Below are 15,774 nucleotides of genomic sequence, written 5' to 3'. Positions count from 1 at the left end.
CTGGGTATCGCTGACCTCTTTTCTTCCTTTCCTGGGACAAGAAAACACTTGGAATTCCTTTGCTTCAACTCCAGGGCACTGCATGAGAAGTACTGTTAATTCTTTATCCTGGTCTCAGGGACAGCAGCTGTGCCTGAATTTCTTGCACTTCCTCATGAGCCTCTGGCATCTTGACATTTATTCAGAGTTTGGTTGACCTCTGCTGCCTTTATGTATCTTTAAAGTTCATTCCTGTGCAACTGTCAATACATCTATTTTGTAGCTTTGAAATAAGAAGCTTTAGGGTGACTAAAAGAACACTTGTAACTGTTCAGTCAAGTGTGGTTGTGATTTTAAAGACCTTGCTGTTTTCAGTTGCCTTTTTACTAATATCATATCTATTTTCATCAACATCTTTGGAAAATACGTTGCATTTTCTAACCACTTTACCTTGTGTTTCATAAAGCAAGCTGTAAGGTAGAAATAGAAGTGGTTTTGGGATCAAAATTTATCCCAAAAAATATTCCCTGGAGCAAATTTTTGTTTACCCTTCAATCCTTTAGTCATAAAATCAGTTTTTCCCAGAATGATTGAAGTGGTGTTACCATAAAGCAGAAAGTAGACTTTGAGTAGTATAAAATATTTTTAATATGATACTGAAACAGAAGAAGTGTAGGCTATATAAAATATACCAGTAATTGAGCACTGAGATTGAGATTAGGTTCTAGAAGAGCTCCCAATGAAATAAGGGGATACAATAGGTCAGTTTAATTCTCTGCTGAAAAGAGACATGGCTGTTATCTAATTTGTTACATTATATGTGACATTCTTATCTGGATAGAGCTGCAGGAGTTTTAGTACCAGCTCTATTTCTGTTTGCCCATTATATGTCAGTGCAATAGTATGGTAAGCCTAATGCAAACATTTCAGCACGTCTTTTCCAGTTTAGGACAACAAAAAACCCACTGTGCTGTACCTTTTCAGTCCCATGCAAGAAGTAAGTCAATCGGCAGTTTCAGGTAAAATGTCGTAATCTCAGTTTACTTAAGCTCTCACTCAAAACAAGATGCATTTTGCTCTCTAGTCAATGGTACGAGATACATATAAGCTGCACAGATAGCATGAAAAGAAATGACAATGACGTATTTATTGCATAAAATGTCAATTTTATCCTCAGAAACCCTTGCCTTTCAAAGTTGTATTTCAAATGGAAAACACCATTGGTTTCCATCTCCTTGGGTGTTTTTTACTGTCAGGGGAGTCAAAGGACCCAGTGTAACCTATTTGATAATCCACAAAAAAATTTTCTGCCCATCTGGAAACATAGTTCTGTTGTGGGCAGCTGTGCTCTGCAGCAGCAGGAGATGGCTAAGGTGTGCCTCATAGGAAACTGTGATTCTCAGACCTGGAGAAAGTGTTGTCACAGGTTTCATTGCTAACTAAGAATAGTCACAGTCTTCACTTGGAAATTTAAAAAAATTGCTATCCCAACGACTTGTGCCAGCTGGTTGCTGCAAACTCCAGGGATTGAGCCAGTGTCTCAGGAGATTCAGCTGACCAGGACCATGGCAGCAGCTCCTTCTTTCAGGAAGGCATGCTTCAGGGATATTTCCCAATGTACTAGGCTGTGCAGACTACCAGTGCTGGGTCTATCTGCCAACCCCATTAATTTTTTTTAAACCAGAGTATCTCTACTGACATTCTCATACATATATTTTGTTAAGTATATGGGTTTTCCACCTCCTTTGGCTGCTCATATTATTTCATGTATTTCATGCCTTCTGATCTCTATCAAACTGTATTCTTTTTGTATCATAGACAATTTCCTTTGATCTTTTCTCTTTCTCCCTGGTATTAAATCTGACTCTTTTCTTCTAATTTTTTGTTTATGTTCACAATTCCCCTCATCCTTTTTAATATTTCCATTCTCCTCTTTTCCTGTTTCTATGCCTGCATTCTCACAATTCTCTTTGCTTCCTTCTCTTTCCTGCTTCCTTTACTTTCTCTCATTTCTCAAGAAAAGAAAGCTCAAGGGTGACCTTATCACTCTCTGCTCCCAAGTAAAAAGTGATATCACGAGATGAAATAGCCTCAAGTTGCACATGAGGAGGTATAGATTGGATATTAGGGGAACATTTCTTTACTGAAAGAATTGTCAACCACTGGAACAGGCTTCCCAGTGAAGTATTTGAGCGCATATCCCTGGAGGTTTTAAAAAAGGTGTAGATGTGGTGCTTAGGGATGTTGTATAGTGATTAGGGACATAGTTTAGACTTGACAGTGTTGGGTTAATGGTTGGACTCAATGACCTCAGTGTCCTTTTCCAACTAACATGATTCAATGATTAATAATTTCTTGTGTCTTTCTTCTTGATCTGATTGTTAGCACGACATTGGGGTGTTGGATTAATCTATTTTTCAGTGACATTTACAGGCTGAGAATTTAAGTAAAACTAATTCATCTACTATGAATATAAATCTGGGATTTATAAAAAGACTTCCTAGTCTTTTGTATGAAAACCTGTAGAAATCCAGTTTTCAAATCCAACTTTAGTTAAAGACAAATGCTGAATTTACAATTAATCCCCTCCCACTCATAGATCCTACTTCATTAAACACCTTTCCTTTGCTATAAGGTCACCACAATAGTTTTGTCCCTGAACTTCACAGTCCTGAGTCTAGAACTATTGCTTTTTGGATTTTTTTTCCTACTCCTGAAGAGTTGTTTAGTTTGTGAGCAATATATTTTTTTGGCTAATAGAAGAAGGATTTTTTTTTTTTTACATCATATGGTATTTGCACAATCTCTCAGTCAGAATCAAACAAATCAGAAACTTAGAGTTCATTAAATTTGTTTAAAACTTACTCAATTTTGAAGGCCCTTTACAAAAAAAAAAAAAAAAAAAAAAAAAAACAAAAACCAAAAAACTAAAATGCTAATTCTCCAACAAATATATTTTCCTTTCTCTTGAAAAAAAGCAAAACACTAGCAACAGTCAGGTAGATATCAAGTTTAATACTTGTCTTCAGTTTTCTGATGTCAATGATTTAAAGAGGACATTGCATTTCTGTGGTTTTAGTGGGATCTCTAAAGGACTTAGCAAATAGATGGTGGTCAAAAAAGCTGCATTATACAGCCTAAGCTCATGTGAATGACAAATCTGGTTGTCTGTGTCCTTTCAGAAACCCTCAAAGTCCTCATCTGACAGGAGTGAGATTAGCTGTCATCTCTAAATCATCAAAGCCTGAGATCAAGCAAGGCTCCTAATCTTAACAATTCTTTTCCTGCATATCTTGGCATAGCCATCAAGGTCAGAACCTGCAGCGACAGTGCTTGCTTCTAATACGGTGGTGAAGGGAGTTGCAAATGGATGGGCAGTGCAGGCTGGGCAATGGGGAGAGAAATCTGAATCTCACAGAAAAGGGAACACAAATCTTCAGATATTTCATGTATTTTGCACGTGGAAAACAGAGTTGAAACTTCATCCAAGTACTGAGTAACTAATCAAAGCTTTTTTTTTTCCTTCTATCAACATTTCTTAACACATTGGCCTACACTGGTTTATACCTACTTTTGCTGGGCAAGGATTTTCTCTTATCTTGTCCACTTTTACTATATTGTGTTTTATTATAAACTACATAGCACAATGAGGGGCAATTACAAATAAATTATTATCTTTATTGCCAATGTCTGTTTGGCACAGTGAGAATTGCTTTCTGATAGCCCAGGTTCATACAAATGTCTTCTGGAGAGCTCTACCCCTCACTCTGAGCAAGGGCTCTCTGTGCCTGAGCCAGTTCCCAGGAAGTCCCAGAGCAGGACTCTCATGTCATTACATTATAGTCTGAAACAGCTCTTCAAGACTTAATATTTATTGGCAAACTGTATTTCCAGTTTTGAAGTCTCCCATATTAAAGGTGAAGTGCTGGGCCAGGCTTTATATGTCTAAGTTGTGAGTTTAAAGTAGAATAACTGTTCAAAATAAAAATTTCCTGCTGCAGAGGTCAAGCCTGGCATGGATTTACTGCAACTCTTTTGTTGAATGAATATTGAACTGAATATTTTTTATATTTCTGTGGCTGGAGATCATAGTAGTCACTACAGTACAGTGATTTCAAAACTTTTTTGGTCAATGAAAAAATTTAGAGCACACATTCTCCACGTATCTACAGTTATTTATTTATAAATTATGTGCATGCACAGTGTGCTATATACAATTCACACTCTAAATTGTACCCAAGAACAGCAATTTTAACAAGGATGATAAAAAGAAAAAATAAGCCTTATTTTCAAATTTTAAAATATTCTATCTTTCTTATAATGGCACAAAAAATATTTTTTTCTTGCACTCCAAAGGATTACCTTGCACACCCCCTAGGTTTTATGCATCTCACCACACTTTGGAGACCACTGTTTTAATTGATGCGCTATAGTGGACAAAGCACCTTCACAGTAGCAGTAGTAACAGTAGCAGTAACCCAGTGTAATCTGTCCAAAGACCAGAAACTTGATTTTAACATCATATTCACATGAATTTTTCAGTCTTTCAAATCTAAGTCATCTTTTGTTTGAGTCTTCTGGAATATATGTCTGGTTTGAGCGAAAAACACTGTTATGGTATTAGGAAGTGATGAAGTAACATCACATTCACATAATTTTTTCAATCTTTCAAGTCTAATTCATCTTCTGCTTTGTGTATTCTGGAGTATCTGTGGCTGGCTTGAGTTAAAAGCACAGTTATAATGGTATTAGGAAGTGATGAAGACTTGACCATAGCTGTCTGCTCACTTCCTTTTGAATAGAATCACAGAAATTAAATAAGAGAGTGTTTGTCATTTATTTAATTGTTTGGAAATGACTGTTTATTAAAAAGTAGAGAAGGATGGCTAATGTATTTCCAGTATTGGCTTCAGTACCTGAATCAACACTGTAACCTAAAAGTGTTGCATTTAGACCTGAATTAATGATACATCATTTATCTAGGAGCCTAGCACAAACATTACCATTAATTAAAATTCATGAAATGAATGAATTAATCCAAGTTCTGAAAATATTTTAAAATTTTCTTTGAACTTCCAACTTTAGATATTTATGTAAATGCTGTAAAGCATGGTTGCTTTTTTGTTTGTTTTTATGAAGGTCAAATATCTGAATGCCACAATTTGGCCAATAGCAGAGTATAAAAAGAGAGCAACCACTTCCAGAACTCTTCTGTCTCAAAACAGGACTCTGAGGGTGACCTGGGATGGTCTGAACTGCTGCTGTAAAGAACAGATTTCAGCCCTCTGATCTGCTGTCTCTGAAACACACATCACTGTAGCAGCAATCTTCCACAAAATCTCCAATCTCAGAACTTTGCTTTTCCAGAAAAAAGACCTTTAACATTAATGCCAAATAATTAAAATTTTAACCAATAATTTTTTTAAAGTCTAATCTTTTAAACTGATTTTTCTGTTTTTGACCCCTCAGAAAATCAAATGTGATATTCAGCTTACTATTTTTCTCACTGTAACAGCTGAATCTCCATCTCTATACATCTTGCCAAATAGTAATGATCTGGAGAGTGCCACAGCTTCCTTTAAGTATTAGTAGGGAGTTGCTGAACCCCAGCATGTGAGAAAACATGGATAGCATTGAAGTTCATTGAAAACCCCCATCCCAGTTAGAACCAAAAAACATGCAAACCATGTAAATCACTGACATGTAACTGCTCTGATTATGCCACATTTCTGCCACTGTTGGTTTTTCCTTCCACAGTTTAAAACTATTAAAGGAGTAATCATACATTATCTCTTCCTTGCAATAGCAACACCGCCACTCACTTAAAGCTAGAAGCTATTATCTTGCCAAATTAAGAAAACCTCCTTGTGATTCCAGGATGGATATTTATTCATTCCTGTCTTGATTTTTGTCAGTGAAAAGATATTCGTGCTTCTCTAGAGCCTCTTCAACAGCAAGAACCTGATACTGCTCATATTCAGGTAAAAAAGTTCCCACAGAGCTAACTGGAAATGGAGAGTAGACCATGGTCAAAAGTACTGTAGTATACAGACATCACAGCAGCACCTAGCTGGCAATAAGATTAGCAAGCACATCTGTTCTGAACCATTAAAATGATATAAAGAAATTGCCTTTAAACCACCTGCAGGACAGTAATTTCATACCATCATTACAGAGTCATTAAAAGTTAATGTAGAAAAAACACCACTGTGGGAAATGCAATCTTCTTCTGTGCTCACTAGATACTCTAAAAATGTGAGTAGAGAGCAGTCTGAAAATGATTGTGTCAGATGATAATGCCTTGTCTCCAGAACATATTGTTTCAGATATGTCCTTTGCCACAGATTAGACTACTTTCTACATTTTCAAGCCATACAGAGAATTTTCATGTTGGACGTGACATGCATGAATTGCGGTGAAAAATCAAGACCCCACAATTCTGATAAAGATTTCTAGGGATGGTATGTTTATTTCAGCACTGGATGCATGTGAGAGATCTTTCCCCTTCAAAGGACATGTGTGCCCCTGAAAACTCCCAATCCTTTATATTACTCTAGTAATTTACATATTCATAGAATTTCATGATGGGTTCATGCATATTCATTCTTCTGATTTTGCATTACACTTACAGCTAGTTACACTTGTACTCAGTTTTCGTCAAAAAGTACAGAGAGAACTCCTGGGTCACTCTGCGCTGTTTCAAGGTCCGAGGAGTCTTTCTTATCTCTTATCTCTTTAGCTTGGAAGTTTGCCTTCTTTTTCCTTAGCTGGGGCAGTTTTGCTAGTGCTGCAGTTACCAGACTTAACAGCATATTTTACTTATGTTAGCAAGCTCAAAGAGGCACATTTCACCTAAATCCAAATGGATTTCTACCTTGTTAAATTTTTACTCTGTCTCACGCACATGGCAGCGGGATTTTGGAACCCTTTTGAGAAGATATTCTTGAATTCTGAAAGTGGTATAGGGATCTGAATTACAGTTTTTGAAGTTCTTTTATTCAAAATAGAAACACCAGGATGGGTATAAGCAATATGGACATAAAGAAAGAGGTGCTAAAACTGAGAAGGGGGCAGGGTTATTCATGCTAGGATCAAAGCAAGACTGGAGAGAAAAACGCAATGAAATGTGAAAAAAAAGGCACCTAATGTTTTGGATCAAAACAAGAGAAAGGCATTAAATGATGTAACAGAGAACATTGTGGTTATATACTGGAATCTTTTCTTATAATCCCTTGTTACATAGATAACATGAGTGTGAAGGAACTATGAATGGGGTTATGGAAAGAAGAAAGGTATTCCTCTGCTCTGAGGGACAGAAAGTTCTCAGTGACAAGACTGAGTTGAAGGATATATATGGAAAGCATTACCTGTTGACTTTGTTAGGAATTTGGTGTTGCTCTCCACAACAGTCTTGTAAATAAACTATGGAAATACAAGTTCGGACAAATCCATTTGGGTCAGGAAAGATCCATGTACGAGGAAGATAGTATATGATGTAGAATCACCAGTGTGCCCCCATTAATTGCAAAGCTACACTGTGTGGAGTATTTTCTTTAATGAATGAAAGAAGAGAATAGAAAATCTTATTAATTGCAAATAGGATTAGAGGCAAAGGACTGCATGCATTTGGAAGGAAAAAAAAAGGAATGAAAAATGAGCTGGGCAGATTGGAGGAAAAGTTTGAAATTAAGAGTATGTAATTTAAGTGTCTCTGGATATTGCAAAGATTTAATTTAAAAAGTACATGATATTGAGATGTGTAAAGGAGTAAATTCTAGCTGTAAAAATATACAGTATGAAAAATGTGTGAAGTAGTATTTCCACCTGGGTTACTTTTTTTTTGCTTCAAGAAAGATTTATCGGAGGTGTAATCTCTACCAAAAATGACCCAAACAAACAAAAAACAAAACAAAACAAACCAACAACAACAACAAACCACAAAAAAACCCCACCAAGAAACAGAGCAAAAAGTGTGTTTAGAAATGTTGAAAATATAATTGACAGAGAAAAACAAGGAGACCTTTATAGAAAAAACTGAAGGGTGATGGATGAAACACAATCTATATGATTTAAATGCTGATTTTCAAAAATTCAAATGTAAGATGTTCCCCACATCTACTGGCGAGGATACAAGAAAGTAAACCTCAATTGCAGCAAACAATGATGAGGTTGACTATTAGGAAAAAAAATCCAGTGGGATAGTGGAGTAACAGCAGATGCTTTGCAGAAAAGTTCTGAATCTCCCACCACTAGAATTTTTAAGACATCGTTTTGTCAAATATCAATCAGAGAAATATGATGTAATTGACTCCTTGTTCAGTCAGAATCATGACTGATGTCTCAGGATCCTTCATCTGCCATCCTATGGTGTGGCAGCTGCCTGGAGTTTTGGAATAAAGTCCTTTGTCCAATCCATAACTAAATTCAGAGGAACACAATTTTGCTATGGCTGCTGAAAAGGGAGGAGGACTGGAGTGGGAGGAGGAGTAGAAGAAGGGCTGGAAATAGCCTGGAAAGTAAAGTGCCATATAATCAAGATAACTTTAAAATGTGTAATTTAAAATATGTCAGTAAAAGTTAAAGCTACAAATGCAATAAAATAATCAAAGGAAATAGACCCTTCTGTAGCAAAAATATGGTCTTATGTCATTTAAATACACAAGCAAAAAGCCAATCAAGTATTCTGTAAAGGCACTGAGGAATATATAGAAAGTGGGAAGTAAGTTAATGACGTTAGTATTGCTCTGAGCCTGAATAAATTCTCTGCTTTCGTCTTCATGAAATAAGCCAAAGGTCAGATTCTGAGGATTGGGATATTTTCCCAAGTGGGAGGGAAGGGAATGGAAGCGTTGAAAGACTTTATGAGTACATCAAAGCAGAGAGGCAATTAGAGCTGATAAAAGTTCACATAGAAGCAGATAAATTGCATCCCAGATTTTTTTTAACCTAGCAAGATGTAGAAAGATGTAGAGGTTTCCAGCTCATAAGCTCTAAGAAAGCATAACAGGATTCAAGAGAACAGAGATTCAAGAGTCAAACTGGGGCAGCCATGACACTGAAGTTTATTTATTTGATGATTTATATTTTTATTTAATTATTGTCTCGGCAATACACAAGGGAAAGACTTTATAATGAGACTCAGTGAAGGGAGCTATACATTGACAAAGGAATGAGATATCAGTAAGCATTGATCTGAAATCACCACTGTGGTATTTTCAAAGTAATTTGCACTTTACAGTCTCAGGTGTTTGCTGCTATTGAAGTTGTTTTCTTAATATCTCATACTTCAAACATGCCTGAGTTATTTGCTGTAGAATTATGACAGAAGATAATTCACTGATATTCTGTTATGATGATCTCAAATGTAATTTGTTGGTATCATCTTAGCTGTCTTGAGTGAACAAGTTAAATAACATTAGCTGTCTTCTTCAGCCTACTTCATCTTTGCTCAGTTGGATCACCCTATACAGAATATTACTGTGTTCTTTAAACCAAAACCAGGGAGAACACTTAAGAGGAGACAGTTAAAAAGAAGTGTGCAGTTTCCCAGATAACATGACTTATTGTACTGCCCAATGCATTCAGTAGAGGGGACTAACTACTCTGACTTTGAGAAAGAAACTGCGGAAACCTACTGACATTTTTATGTTTTCATGCAGAGACACTTGTGCACTTCTCTTTATGTGAGAGGCTTCCCATATAGCTCATAAACGTGTTTAATATTTTCAGTATTATTCATAATATTTTTTGTCTTTCTGCTCCCTCCTCTATGGCACCCTATAACCTGCTGGAAACAACTTTGCAGAAGAAAGTTGTAAAGTGGTTTTCTACGATCAATTAAAAGCCAAGGTTGATCAGACATTTAGATTCAGTTATATGTTTTACTACAAAATATTAGAACAAATATAATCATTAAAGATTTCTATTACTAACTTAAATATGTTAAACCCAAAATACAAAAAACAAAAGAACATTGGCATCTCAGTCAAAATCTGCCTTGTAATGCATAAGCACTTAGTTCAAGTTTAGTAACAGAAGTAGTAGACAGCAAGCTGAAAAAATCTTCACAAGAGATCCCTTTTCCACAAAACTGTTACAGTACACCAAAAAGCAGTTTCCAGTGAAAATGGCAAAAAGAAAGATAAAAGCCAAGGAAAACTTTAATCCCTCTGTCACAAATTGCTTCAGACAATCCTTGCACATGTAAAGATGGCTCCAGTTAGAGCTGATATGATTCAGTCAGCTCTTGTGTTTTCAGAAGTGCTAATAAAAATTCCTAATTGAGAAAAAAATACTTTTTAAACATTTAAACATTGCAGGAGAAAAAAAATATCAAGTATATTTAATGTTAAAAAAGGATGCTTAAAAAGCTCTATATAAATATGATCTATGTGATTATGAAAAATACATGTTAAAATAAGCATTAAAATACTGCAATGCTATATAGCTCTTTGCATGTGCTTTACTGTAATAAACATTCCCATTTAAAATGCAACTTTAAAACAAACCAAAAAAAGATTTTATTCAGAATACCATTCTGAAGTTATGTCTTATAGTTTTCAAAAGACATTTTTGGTAGACTTTAAATCACTGCTAGTTGCAGGCATTTGAACTCAGTTTCTTGAAAGTGTAGTTTTGAACAGAAAACAAAAGAAACCATAAAATCAAGGAATAAATACAAGGTTTTATAAGGAAATTGAAATACATGAAAACCAGTGTGGAGGAATTTAATTTTTAATTCTGACTATCAAATACAATTCCAATATTAATACATCAGGTTTTTGTTAGATGACTTTTCAGCCCTTTCCACTCAGAGAGTTTAACAATTTCAGGGTTAGCTTCAAGTCATCTTTAGACATGGAAAGTGACCCGTGTTCCCTTAATCTATACTGAGCATATGAGCACGAAATGAAGTATCCTTATTGATTAATTGCTAAATTAAGCATTTTAGAAAGCAATTTAGTATTTCAGTAAGTGCAGTGCCTTGCATCTCAAACCCTGCCACAGACACTGGCTGAGGAACAGGCATTATATGGATTATTTTATCTTTTCTTATGGCCAGGGGAGGGGATCTGAGTCACAGGACATGTCTCTGTTGTGCTGACACCAGGAACTGCTCTGCAGAACCTGTCCACCTGTAACTCTAATTTAAGCAGTAAGGATTTTTGGGGGGACATTTTCCATCTCTTAATATATTTTATATGCAAAAGGCTGGTACCCAGCAACTAAAACAATGAATTGATGACTGAGGGTATTGGATTTAGTTTCTGGCTTTGTGGAAATATCAAATATGTTGCTTATATTCTCTACAGCACAGTTTCTCCTCCTCTGTCAGATGATTTTAATGTTTCTAGCTCTACTTTGAAGGATTGTTCTTGATGAGCTTTAACTAATATCTTTAAAGTGTTCTGAGCTCCTTACCTAGGCACTCTAATGTCAACATAACATATGATTAGATTTCAGAAACAATGACTATCCCAAGGTTAATAAAAAAAAAAAATAAAAAAAACCAAGATTAATAGTGTGTTGAATTTTATGACATTTGTTAGCAGCTTGCATGTCAGATATTATGGTTTATACTTGTACCTGCCTAGAGGAAAAGAGTTTTTGACTGAAGACTTTTTTCCTCTCTATTTTTACGTATCATGTCTAAACCAGTTCTGGTAAAAAGTCTCTGTTCCTTTCAGAGATTTCGGTAGGCATCAGAGATTTTCTTTTTAATAAGTAAAATCACTGAGGTAGGGACCAAAAAAAACCTCCTGCTCCCACATAGGAAAAGTGAATTTCATGCTCCTCACAAAACCTCATGTCAATTAAGGCCTTCTTCCTACTTACAAAGGCAAGTTTACTCAGTACATTTCTCAGTTTACAGATTTAAAATGGAATTGTGTGGCTTCCCTCAAATTCTCATTTTGAGACTAATTCACATCCAGTTTGGCCAAAAATCTTGTCATCTGACAGCCATCCAGGGTAGTGCAGAAGGTATTTTTATTGCCATGGTCTTGTACTTCTAGTTTCAGAGGACTACTTGTCACAACTGTGCTAAATCCTCCTTCTCAGTACTCTCTCAGATGTTACGAGCAGTCACAGAAAGAAAACCAATCTTGTAATGTTTTGAATAAAGGGAGGCATGCTGTTGGATAGGTACTGAAAGTCTTCTGCTTCCACTGTTGCTCTTTGATTGAAAAACAAGGCTTTTAGCAACATTACATCAATCTGGACATCCAAAAATTGCTGGCAGTGAATGCCAGTGCTTCCTGTACACAAGTAGGACTCTCAATAGAGCATCTGCAAACCTTGCATGTGCTGACCAAGGCAGTTCCTAATCGAGGCCATCCTGATTCAGCAGGATATCTCAAGGGCTAGGTTTCTGACCACTATCAGGATTGATTTTTTTTTTTTAATATTGTTTATATTCCAGGATATAGATGCCAGTACAATTCCCTTTCTTAAAAAAATCTGTACCTTTATTCAAAACCCATGAAATAAATACGGAATTTTTGTAAGGGTACTGAGAATCCATGCTTCACCCAGCCCCAGTAATTTTTGCTCTTTTTCTGGCATCATGAAGGGGGTTTTTGCCTATTTATAATGAGGTATTTTTAACAGAAGGGCTCAAGAACATTCCTTTCTGTCCATTTCCTGAATGCACACATCCCTTTGGTTAACATCATTTACTAGAAAGCTGAGCTTGAATCTGCTCTGGCAGTAGCTGACATTTGTAGAGTATTGCCAAAGAGGGAATGTTACCACTCCTTGGGGATGTAGGATACTAATGAGATCCTGATGTGTAGGTGAGTTCAGAGACCAGCCCCAGTCCAATACACGTGGATGCAACAGGCAGCATCACCTCTGCTTTGTGGATATTTATGAGATGCCAGCATCAAATCTTGTGCAGCTGGAGAGGCTTCTTGGATTCTTCCAGTATCAGAATTTTAGACATGAGGAAATGTAATAGTTTGAATTACTTTGGGTGTCATTAGGTTTCTTCAGGGTCAGGCAAGGGAATATGGCTCTTTTCTCTGCCTCCCTCCCTTTTTTTTTCAATGACTACTTCCTTATGTACAGTTTTTTGCTCAGGTGAGACAGAGTAAAAATTTAACAAGGTAGAAATACATTTGGATTTAGGTGAAATGTGCCTCTTTGAGCTTGCTAACATAAGTAAAATATGCTGTTAAGTCTGGTAACTGCAGCACTAGCAAAACTGCCCCAGCTAAGGAAAAAGAATGCAAACTTCCAAGCTAAAGAGATAAGAGATAAGAAAGACTCCTCGGACCTTGAAACAGCGCAGAGTGACCCAGGAGTTCTCTCTGTACTTTTTGACGAAAACTGAGTACAAGTGTAACTAGCTGTAAGTGTAACGCAAAATCAGAAGAATGAATATGCATGAACCCGTCATGAAATTCTATGAATATGTAAATTACTAGAGTAATATAAAGGATTGGGAGTTTTCAGGGGCACACATGTCCTTTGAAGGGGAAAGATCTCTCACATGCATCCAGTGCTGAAATAAACATACCGTCCCTACAAATCTTTATAGGAATTGTAGGATCTTGATTTTTTACCACAATTCACAGGTACCAATGAAATTTTGAGACTTAAGTCCAAGTTTAAAAAACACTGAATAATACAGTGAGCTCCCTATTTACCAGCATTGTTTCAGTTTCATCCAGACTTAACTGCCTTACAAACAGTCTTTTGAATTTTTAAATAAGATTTGATGTACTCTCTTAATTTTACCTTTGCTTCCTATGTTGTATAAATAACAATGTGTCATACATAATTATTATACAAATTATTATACATTGCATATGTATGTAATAATTCCTGCTGTTAAGCATTCTAAACTTACAATATTTTACTCTCACAATATCTCTTACTTATTTTTCCCTCTTATAATGAAAAACATAAGACACCACTTATTTATCTTGTTTTCAGTTAAAGCATTCATTTCACATCAGATTTTCAGTGCCTATTGATAGTTTCATTTCTTGTTTTTAATTAATATTATATGTCATTCAGCTTATGACAATCAAAGTAAATGTTAAACCTCTGGCAGAAAAAATTCCAATTGGCACTTTATGTGCCGCAATAAAATGGCAGACAACACGTGGCACTGTTTGGCAAAAGGAGTGCTTTGCTGGAAAACAGAGCATGATGAACACATCTCCTTACCCTGAAAAACTTAAGAGTCACAAGGCTTATGACACTGACCTCAGGGAGCTAAATCAAAAGTAGGTCCAACGTGCTTGTGGGGACAGCAGCACTGCCACACCACTGCTTCATCCCTGGGATAAACCAGAGTGCAGGACTCAGACTCTCATTGTTCAGGACCTGCAGATGAGTTATGAGATATACTTTGGCCTCTCCTGAAACAGATGTCATACACATGTGTTTGTGATAGTAAATTATTTTATGGATAATCAAGCAGTATTATTATCAGTCATTGTTATCTGATGTATAGCTGAACATTATAAACTCAACTCAGTGATTATTATTACTGTTTTGACCAGTCATTTTCTCAGGCTGTACAGTTAAGGAGGAGGTGCATCTATCATGAAGGTGCAAGAAGGATCAAAGATTTATTGCATGGCTAACCCAGGCTGCCTTTGTGTCTTTGTCACTTGATCACATTTCTCTGTTTTCTGGAGCATATGCATGTATCTGTAGAAAACAATAAAGGTACACCCTGCCAAACCCACTCACCAGAATTTGTAGGTTGTTGAGATCCTGTGCTGGGAATAGAACGTTAGAAATGTTGCAGACATTCTGCCCTAGCAGGGTCCATGAAAACTGCCTCGTCCACTTCACTACCACCACCTTGGCAATGAGCATGTCTCCTTGAAACGTGTGATCAGTCCAAGAACCAGTTTACATCAAGCTCCCTAATCTTTTGTAGTGTCACCAGTCGCCACAAACAATAGGGTTTGATTGAGATTTCTTCTCTTCTGAAGGAATCAAATTGCAGTTTTGTCTCCCATGAAATAAGGCTCACTGGTTTGTGATTAAGATGTATTATATATATCATCATTTTTTTCCTTGTTTGTATGCCTATATATGTATGATGTGCTTAGCCAACATTGTGATAAATAGATTTCTTTCAAGAAAAATCTCTCATGATTTGAGGTCATATGTCCTTACATTATTTTTTGGCAACTGGAATTAACATTACCTCTTGCGTAAAGTTTAATATTAAGATTCACTTCCATATTGTTAGTGACTGGCAGGTAACACTTGTTTAGAAGAAAATCTTATTTCCATGCAAATATTTTTCTAGCTTTTCTGTGCAAGTACAGCTCATGACAGAGAAGATACTAAAGGATGTACAGTTGCAAAATGGAGGTCTAATGGTGTGAAATAGGATTTCAGTAGGTTGAGTGTTTTTTGTTTTGTTACAACTCACCATGACACAGACCAAACTATTTTTGCATATCTTAAAATTAATGTAAGATGGAACAGTAATGCCTGGTCAGGGTTCTGGTTTGGGTATAGACACCAATCATGTTCAAACAATTCATCATTTCACAAATAACCAAAAGAAGAACCATGTGATACCTTTTCTTCTAGGATAAAATAGGCTGGGGAGTTGAATAAGATAATCTTTAAAGGTCTCTTAGAACACAAACCATCCTATAGTTCTGTGATTCTATGAATGGAAAGTTATTTTTGTATGAAGGTAAAAAACATCTTTATATTAAAACACAAATACTCCACCCACCCAAATAATACAGAGAATAATACACAAAAAACCTATATCAAATATAATTCCAGAAGGGATATATATACCTAACTTTA

The sequence above is a fragment of the Anomalospiza imberbis genome, chromosome 3 (assembly GCF_031753505.1).
Source record: "Anomalospiza imberbis isolate Cuckoo-Finch-1a 21T00152 chromosome 3, ASM3175350v1, whole genome shotgun sequence".
NCBI lineage: Eukaryota > Metazoa > Chordata > Aves > Passeriformes > Viduidae > Anomalospiza > Anomalospiza imberbis.
Note: the sequence above shows the minus strand (reverse complement) of the source record.